Consider the following 8804-nt stretch of genomic DNA (forward strand, 5'->3'; position numbering starts at 1 on the left):
GTATTGTTTGTTTGAATCTTCCCATTGATGGGTTGGAGTCCCAGAGTGAACATCAACTCTGAGATGCAGGTACATCCGGCTGACGAGTCCCAAACAGGACGAAACGTGCATCCTCGATTTCACTGCTAGCCACTATCCATCTTTGCTTTCAATAAGAATAGTTTTAACGAAACAATTGATCACCATTCTATTTCTTTTAGTATAAATGTGCCATATAAGTTACGTAACTTATAGTGAATAGTCAAAAATTAAAAACTTATTTTTGTTAGAAATCAAATTAAGTACTTATTTCAATCTAATCACTTGACATAGTTACCAATTATGTTTTAACTGCATCATACAACTGCGCATAACTTATACTGAATATTGATTTTCATTATTATGAGCATCTTTTATTATGAAACTATAAACTTATGGCTTAGTTTCTTACCCAAACAGAATGGAACAAAACGTTTCACCAACCATATATATATTGACGGAGTGATTAATTACTAAAACAGTACTAATGAGTTCGGAGTCGACACCACTCTCTAGTTAATCGATCACTCTTACTTGTCTATCGAGACTTATTGATAAGTATCTTCAATCCATCCATATTGTTTGTTAGTTTAGACATTTTAAATATGAAGCAATAGTTTAGTTCTTATATTTCTGTTCAGATTAGATCTCCAACAATTACTAATTAGGCATGATTGAGATTTCTTCCAATATGAATAGGAACTAATGCGAACCCGATAGCACAATTATTGATACATACAACATTGTAACCATTATTCTCGAAATGATCAAACCTAAGGAGAAGATAGGATTGCGAAAAGAATGACGTTTTATAAGTCGAAGTAAAGTAGAAAAAATTATATCTACCAACAACATGTGACTTTAAGGAACAAAAAATTGGCAAACTAAAGTTGTTAACAATCAATCACAAAACACCAAAGGTCACGCAAAAATTAGGGAACATTTTATTACAGTTATTCTTTCCTGGAAGAACTAATATTTACTAACAAAGATTTGATAACCTGTGATCTTCTTAACATGATCATTTGTACATTTCGCAAATAACCTTTAATAAAATCCAATATCATCTGTAGAACAGCTCAAAAACTAGATGAAAATTAACACTTATTTCATTTTTAGTTTTGTAAATCATCATCTACCATACTACAAGAGATTAGATCTAACACATCCAAGTCTCAATGTGAACATGAAACAACCGAAACCCAATTCATTCATGAATCGATATGAACTTGAAATGAAAATGATCACTGAATGATTACTCTATTTCAGATTTAGCTTCAAATTGCATCATTCACATTTATATCACACTAACTTCAATCCGAGAACTACAAAGAAGCATTGATAAATGAATATCTGTTTTATGGTAGGTCATCTTTTTTATCTTCAATAATATAAGAACATAAACACTAATGATAATGAGATAAGGATATAAAATTGTTATGATAGTCAATAACTACAAAAATATATATGTATTTGTATAATTAAACTAATTTTGATGGGGGGAGAACAAAATGGTTAAGAAAAACATAGTTAATATCTATTAGCAGAAGAAGAAATATTAGTCTGAAATGATTACAATGAAAATTACAAAAAATGTATTACATAATAGTGTACAAAATATGAGGATTAAAATAATTTTAAATAAATCAATATTACAATTACATAAGAGCGCTAATTTCATTTTATCTCACTTGAATTCATGAAGTGAATTAAAAATAGAGAGTGGGGAGGAGGGAGAAATAACAGTGATACATAGAGGAAGGGAAAAAGAAAGAGTGACTATGAGGGAAAGACAACAACATAATTCATTATTTATTAATCAAATAGTTTCCATGTTTGTTTTTTTCAGGTGATTGTGTTCTTTTCAAATTTCTACCTCTTTTTTTCTATCTTAAAAAATGAATATTTATCTTGGTAACTAAACTTCAATTAATAAAAGTATAAGAAAACAACTTTGATGTACAGTGGTAAAAGTGAAGAAAGTGTACATTAATCATGATTTATTAAGGAATGCACATATTTGTAGTGTATACACAAACATACTTGGATACTATGTGTATATGTTTTTATGATTTTTTTTTAAAAATTAAAAATAACAAGAAAATCAATGATGACATATACATAAATTGAAAGATCTGAAGAGATTGTAGATTATGTTGAAGACGAATGACTTCATCTATTATTATTATAATTCTTTGTTATTATTTCTTCTATAAAGAAGATATCTTCATTTCTTATCGAATACATGATCTACAAAACTTTCCAATTTTTAAATTTTTCCCTGTTTTCCCCGAATTATTTTTTTCTATGTCTTGTTCTTCTGTTGTACACGAATTTACTTCATCATGATCATTGGGATTATTTTCTGGAATCTCTGAATTTTCAGGGTCAATTAGAGCTGAATCAAAATGATAGAGTAGGGTAATAGAATACAAGATACAAGTAATTAAGGAATAAATCACAGATCACTTTTAAACAAACATATATGTATCTTTTAAACCAAGAACTAATCTCATATAGGCCACCACTGAAACCTGTAAGCTCTGGTTTGCCGATCCATCCTAGTATAGGAGTCCCCAGTAATGGGCATCCTTGAGAGAGAGCGCTTAGCCTGTAAACCATTGAGCGGGAATCCAACAGTGTTAATATCTAACTTCAACCACCCCTGCTGTTGCTTAGCCCTTATCCATTTCCTGTGATGGATAACTGTCTCACTTCCTACATGGCTGAACTCTACTAGTCGCTTCTTGTCAAATGAACCTTATTCATTTTTATTATCAAAGAGTAAAATTTATCATATGATAACTTGTAAAGTCACATGTACTACCCAATCAATCTAATGTAGATTTTCATTCAAGTCATAAATAAACTTAAACCCAAGAGTATTTTCCATCACAGTCTTATATGATATGAAAATGAATTAAAGAAGCAAAGCAGCACCCAACAACAATTTTGTTTTTTTTTCTAAGTTTTCTTAGTAATATACACCTACGACTCCGTCAGAGATTGAACGCAGGATCTTTATTTTTAGTAGCAGACATGATATTGTGACGTGAAGTGCAATAATTAAATTAATAATCTGTGTTTGTATTTGATTTAAAAAAAACAAAACAGGGACGCAAACTAATTCATGATCACAGTCAACACCAAAACAAAGAACTAAAAAAAATATCCAAAACTTTTTAAGCGTGAAATAACACACACTCACACAGCAGGTTACCATGGAAAAAATATTCTTGAAAAAAAATATGCGTAGTTAACTATGGAGATAAATAATGGAATGTTTAAATTGTAGGCTAGATTCAGTTATCAATATTTGTTCGTAAAAATGTATGACAGGTAGCTTGAATATTTACTTATAACTGATAATTTTGTTATATTCTTTCACTGTGAGAATTGAGTCAGAACTTTATGTGTTATTTGAAAATAACCATATTCAAAGAAATATTTTAAATAAATAGATGCAGTAGATAGATATAAGCATAAGCATGTTGTCTAACAAAAGATACTAGTAAGAGCTACATTTCCATTTGATTTTTTCTAAACAAAAATGGATAGTGGCTAACAGTGAAATCTAAGATGCGCGTTTCGTCCTATGTGGACCTCTTCAGATGAATGTGCCTACATCTCGAAGTTGATGTTCACTCGGAGACTCGAACCCAGTACCGTTCGCTTCAAACGCCATCACGCTATTCACTTAGCTACTCAGATATCAGAACTCAGTAGCTAAGTAGATAACGGGATGGCGTTTGAAGCGAACGGTACTGGGTTCGACTCCGAGAGTGAACATCAACTCCGAGATGCCGGTACATTCATCTGGCGAGTTGCAGATAGGGTGAAACGTGTGTCCTAGATTCCACTGCTAGCCACCATCCATCTTTGCTTTTATCGCTTGTGACTTCAGGCAATATCGACGCAATACGCACAGTATGCACATATGCCAATCAGAGACTAATCAACTGCAGTCGTAAATATCAAGTAAACAATATCAAGTGAATGTTTGATTTATTGCTATCATTCATTTACATAGCTTATATCAAGTTATTAATAATATGCACACAGATTTCGATTATATGTGACTAAGGTAATCATTCGGATATTTTAGAAAATATTTTCGTTACTAATATCCACAGTTTTAAAATTTGATGAGTAAAACCATCTATGTGGTTTATAGGTATCAGTGCCAAGGATGAACTTGATGATTTCAAATAAATTGGGCATCGGATTATAAATATATTTTTCGCTATATTCCAATGAGTAGAAAAATTGTATTTCTGACTTTTATGACTTATTGCAAGCCACTTCTTCAGAGTAAATAAAGCTATGTATTCATTATCATCTTTGTAATCTAGAAAAAACACTTCATTTGATATATTCAGGAGACATTTCTTTCACACCGTGCCAATATGTATTTTTTTCATGCTTCAGCGTTTATCATGAATATGAATGCGTAATGTAGATTAAGTAATGATCTATAAATTGATTGATTCTCATATCATATTTCAGTATATTGTAAAGGAGACTGGGAAGTTACTTAGTTGTTTGCAAATCTACATATCAAAATTTAATGAATAAACCATCATGCCTAGTATACTGAAACCTGTGAAAATTAGAAACCCTGTATTCCGATTTTGGATTTTAAATAAATCACGTTTGGCTTTCATCTTTACATTGTCATCAGGATTCAATGTATATAGTCCGGAAATTAGGACTTAGAAACGATATAATCAGCTAGGCTTTCATTTGTTTTCAGCTGATTATAATTCTTAACGGAAAAAAACTACAAAACTATAGAAACCTTGTTATTAAACTATTGACCATGTATGAAAATGCTTCAAAAACGCATCCTCAAAAGCATATCTCTTAAATGAAGTAGTATTTACAGACTATGGATATGGTTTAGCCACAAGTACTTAGAAGGTCTTTTAGTTAACTTACTCAATGTGATGTGACCACAATCATTAGGTATTTCTAATTTCTACGGTGAAATTGACTTCATACAGTCATTGTGGGCTGATATTTGATTAGACGTTTTTCCAGTCAAATAAAAGGGTACATAAGTTTTTCTATGTAGATGCATGCGCTCTATAGTTATTACAAACAACATTATACTCTTCATCAATAACCTATGAAATAAATCTTATTTTATTATTCTTCAAATATTTTGGTTTAGGCTTTAGATTTCACTCACTTGGATTGGTTAAAGAACAACGATGCTGAGTAAGACGAGGTGTACACAGGTATTTTATTCTCTGCAAAATAAAATAAAAAATATAAGTATAAATAGTAAGCCATATACAGAATAATTCCATCTTGTAATTTTTCATATTTAATGAGTATATATTCTTAAGTCTACAGTGTATTTGGATATGATCATTTCCAGTTGTCAAGAGCATAAAGTATACTTAAGTGTATTTACATCATAAAATTATGTTCAACAATAGTAGATCAAAAATTAAATACTCAAATTGTTACATGTTAAATGTAGCCTTGTTAGAAATAACCTTAAACAAAGAAAATGAGAGTTTCTCAATACTACGTTTCATTTGAATCGCTCTTATTAGTTGCTCTTGGTTCGTATATTAGCATGTCTTGAAACGTCTGATAATGACCCAATGAAAACAGCCATTTTATTTCAAAGACAAATCTTACTACTTTAATGATTTGTAAGTAGTTTGTAATTGAATAAGTTTTACATGGAATTTTAAAAAAATCAATTTTTTCCTGAAATTTAGCCATAAACAACATTCAGAGCTCCATCCTCAAAATTAGATCACCTGAAAACTAGTAAAATGGTTTGTACAACTGGAATTTTTACTAATAATATTTATCATATAAAAACAAAACAATTTGACATTTAAAAACGTGATACAAGTAAATACTGAGATTCATAAAGATTGGTTATCTATAAAGATGTTAAGATAGTTAAAAAATCAATTTTACAAGACAGCAAATAATTTTCGTATTTCAGTGAAATGAGAATTTTTGATTGAGATCATGAATCGATCATTGTTAGACCACCACGGAAAACCTGGAAGCACTGGATGGGAGCTTCGTCCAAGTATGGGTCTCTTCAGCAGTTGGCATCCATGATCCTGCATTCCGAATTCGAACCCAGGATCTTCAATCTCGCGTACAAACGCTTAAACTCTAGATCACTGAGCTGTCATCCAATGGTGTTAATGTCTAACTACAACCAATCTACAAAATTAAGCGGTCATCTTCCATTGTCTGAGGTAAATACCTGTCTTTACCTGACATGAATCAGCTCGACTGACTAAGCGTTCGCGCGTGTGACCGAAAATCCTGGGTTCGAAATTCGGGTGCGGGATAATGGATGCTTAAGTGTTGACGAACTTTTTATAACGAGACAAATATTAATAGTTACTTAAGATCACTAGAATGGAAATTAAGTTTATCGCAGAACACGAATAGCTATAGAAATTTAGCAAAAACATATGGGGTAAAGCTGTGTTTTAGCCCTCCGTTACATAGCATATTTCAGTATCCTAGGTAAGAAGAATAACTTTACATACTGTTTTTAACTCGACGGTTTATGTATATAAATGCTAATAGTGTTAACAGTATGCAAAATCTGGATACGTAAACCATATATTAGATTTGATGAAACAACGAAAAAGTTTAAAGGTTTATTTAGGTCTTTATAATGTTTTTTGCTAAGCAAATGAGCAAGAACAGAGTTCAATTCAACGGGACGGGAAATTCAGTTAGATATCTACTCTAATTATGTAGATCGATCAGGATTTACACTGAGTCCCCCTTGTATGTAAGTGATACAGAGCTGTTGAAATGGGTATATTGTTCATTGTCAGCTGCCAATAGTATTGTAGTGAACAAGAACACGAGCGAGGACAATCGAATGTATTTTAGCACAATATTACAGAATATCTCTTTAAAATATGAGAACCATATAGTGAATAGTTAATTTGCAAAATAACAATCAATTGTCTCAATTTGACTGTTCCTTCTACAAATATCCATCCATAGTCTCCGATTATAATTGTTCATGCATTTTCGTACCAATTGCTTGCTGTTCCCGTTCTCTCCTTATCGATCTTCTACTGAAATACATTCAATGCCCTACCATCACCATATACTACTTATGTGGATAACAGTAATCCACACCACAGTATTTATATAAGTAATGCTTGACTATACATAATATGGGGCTTCGTGACAAGGAGGATCTCATATTTAAAAGCATACGTTATTCAATCACAGATTACGTTTATTATACAAATTTGAATTAAGTGAAACCAAGTTTACTTAAGTTAAAAGTCATCTATCTTGTGTTTCAGTTTTGAAGAAACGTAAATTTTGAAATCATCCGAATTTTATGGTTAAGTGAAAAACAGAAAAAGAACCAAAAATCACTTGGCTTTGCTTTGCTAAAAATAAAACAAAATTTTCAAATGTTATAAATGTACAAGATATTTGTGAGTAACTATGACTCTTTAACTTAAATCTAGTACTGATCTTAATCTTTCGGGCGCGGAGACGACAATTCAATTGGTGTCACCATCTTGAAACATCGACTTCGGTGGCTTGGACATGTTTTACGAATGTCGTCACAGAGAATTCCACGTCGTGCATTATTTGCCGACTCTGGGACTGGTTGGAAAAAGCGGAGAGGAGGTCAGTGTATGGCATGGTGTCGTGGCATGAAAGAAAGCTGCAAAGGGCTAGCTTCTGTTGGTCCTTCACGACTCCCTGGCTGGGGTCCGAGAGATGGTGCAACACAGTGGCTGGAGACGTTATCAGATATTGCTCAGAATAGAAGCCAGTGGCGAGCCTGCTGTAACCTTCTTTTACTTTATTCATAAAGAGTGGCTATAACTTTCTTAACTGAGAGAGCTCTTCTGGTTGTACATTTCAGTTCCCCCCCATCATTACTCTCTTCTTTTTTCCTTTTTTTATATATACACATCTTCTTCCTTCTCCTCCCATTCTCATTATTTCGTGTGGCGCATATGTATCCGGTGCCCTTTGTACCAATATATATGTGATTAAATAAATAAATATAAATAAATACTGATCTTAATCATAATAATCACAATTTTCAATAATATACCCGGGTTCCTTTAGAAAGTTAGTACGTACTACATACATTACATAGTAGCTTAAAAGTTGGTGAAATGGCATCTTCATTTCTTTCTTTTGTAAAAAAGGACGTTAACATTTGATTCACTTTGCAAGAGAATTCATTGACTCAGCTGAATGTTTTGAACAATCAGAATACTAGATAGTATAAGGAATATCTCTGACCAATCAACCAGTCTTCATTGTTTTAAGCGTGAAGTTCTAAGCCTTATTTATAATAGTATTAGATAATACAAATTGTTTAATCCCCTGCTTTATTTAATCAGTCAACAGTAAAACCAGGTAACATGCCTTATTCCTTATACTGACATCTAAGTAAACAAATTTATATGTATTTTTCATAGTTGAAAGCGTAACCAATTGAAGCTAGACCACCATCGAAAACCTGGAAACATTGGACGGCCGTTTCGTCCTATTATGGGACTCCTCAGCAGTGCGCGTCCACGAACCCACCTCTCGAGATTCGAACCGAGGACCTACCAGTCTCGAGCCGAAGCCCTTAACCGATAGACCACTGAGCTGGCATCCAACGGTGTTAATGTCTAACTTCAACTGATCCACGAAATTGAGCAACCATTCACCAATTGTCTTCAGTGAGTTCCTAACTCACAACAGACGTGGTTTTGAACTCCACTGGTCACTGCTTCTCAACTGCTGCTCGACCT

General features: G+C 32.6%; 1 protein-coding gene across 1 annotated transcript in view; it reads right to left on the reverse strand.

Annotated features, from left to right (window-relative positions):
* The window catches only part of Smp_143800 (putative sodium/chloride dependent neurotransmitter transporter), a gene marked incomplete at both ends in the record, with an annotated part of 70029 nt that overhangs the window by 22171 nt on the left and 39054 nt on the right, over positions 1-8804 (reverse strand). The window lies entirely within an intron of this gene.

The sequence above is a fragment of the Schistosoma mansoni genome, chromosome W (assembly GCF_000237925.1).
Source record: "Schistosoma mansoni strain Puerto Rico chromosome W, complete genome".
Lineage (NCBI taxonomy): Eukaryota > Metazoa > Platyhelminthes > Trematoda > Strigeidida > Schistosomatidae > Schistosoma > Schistosoma mansoni.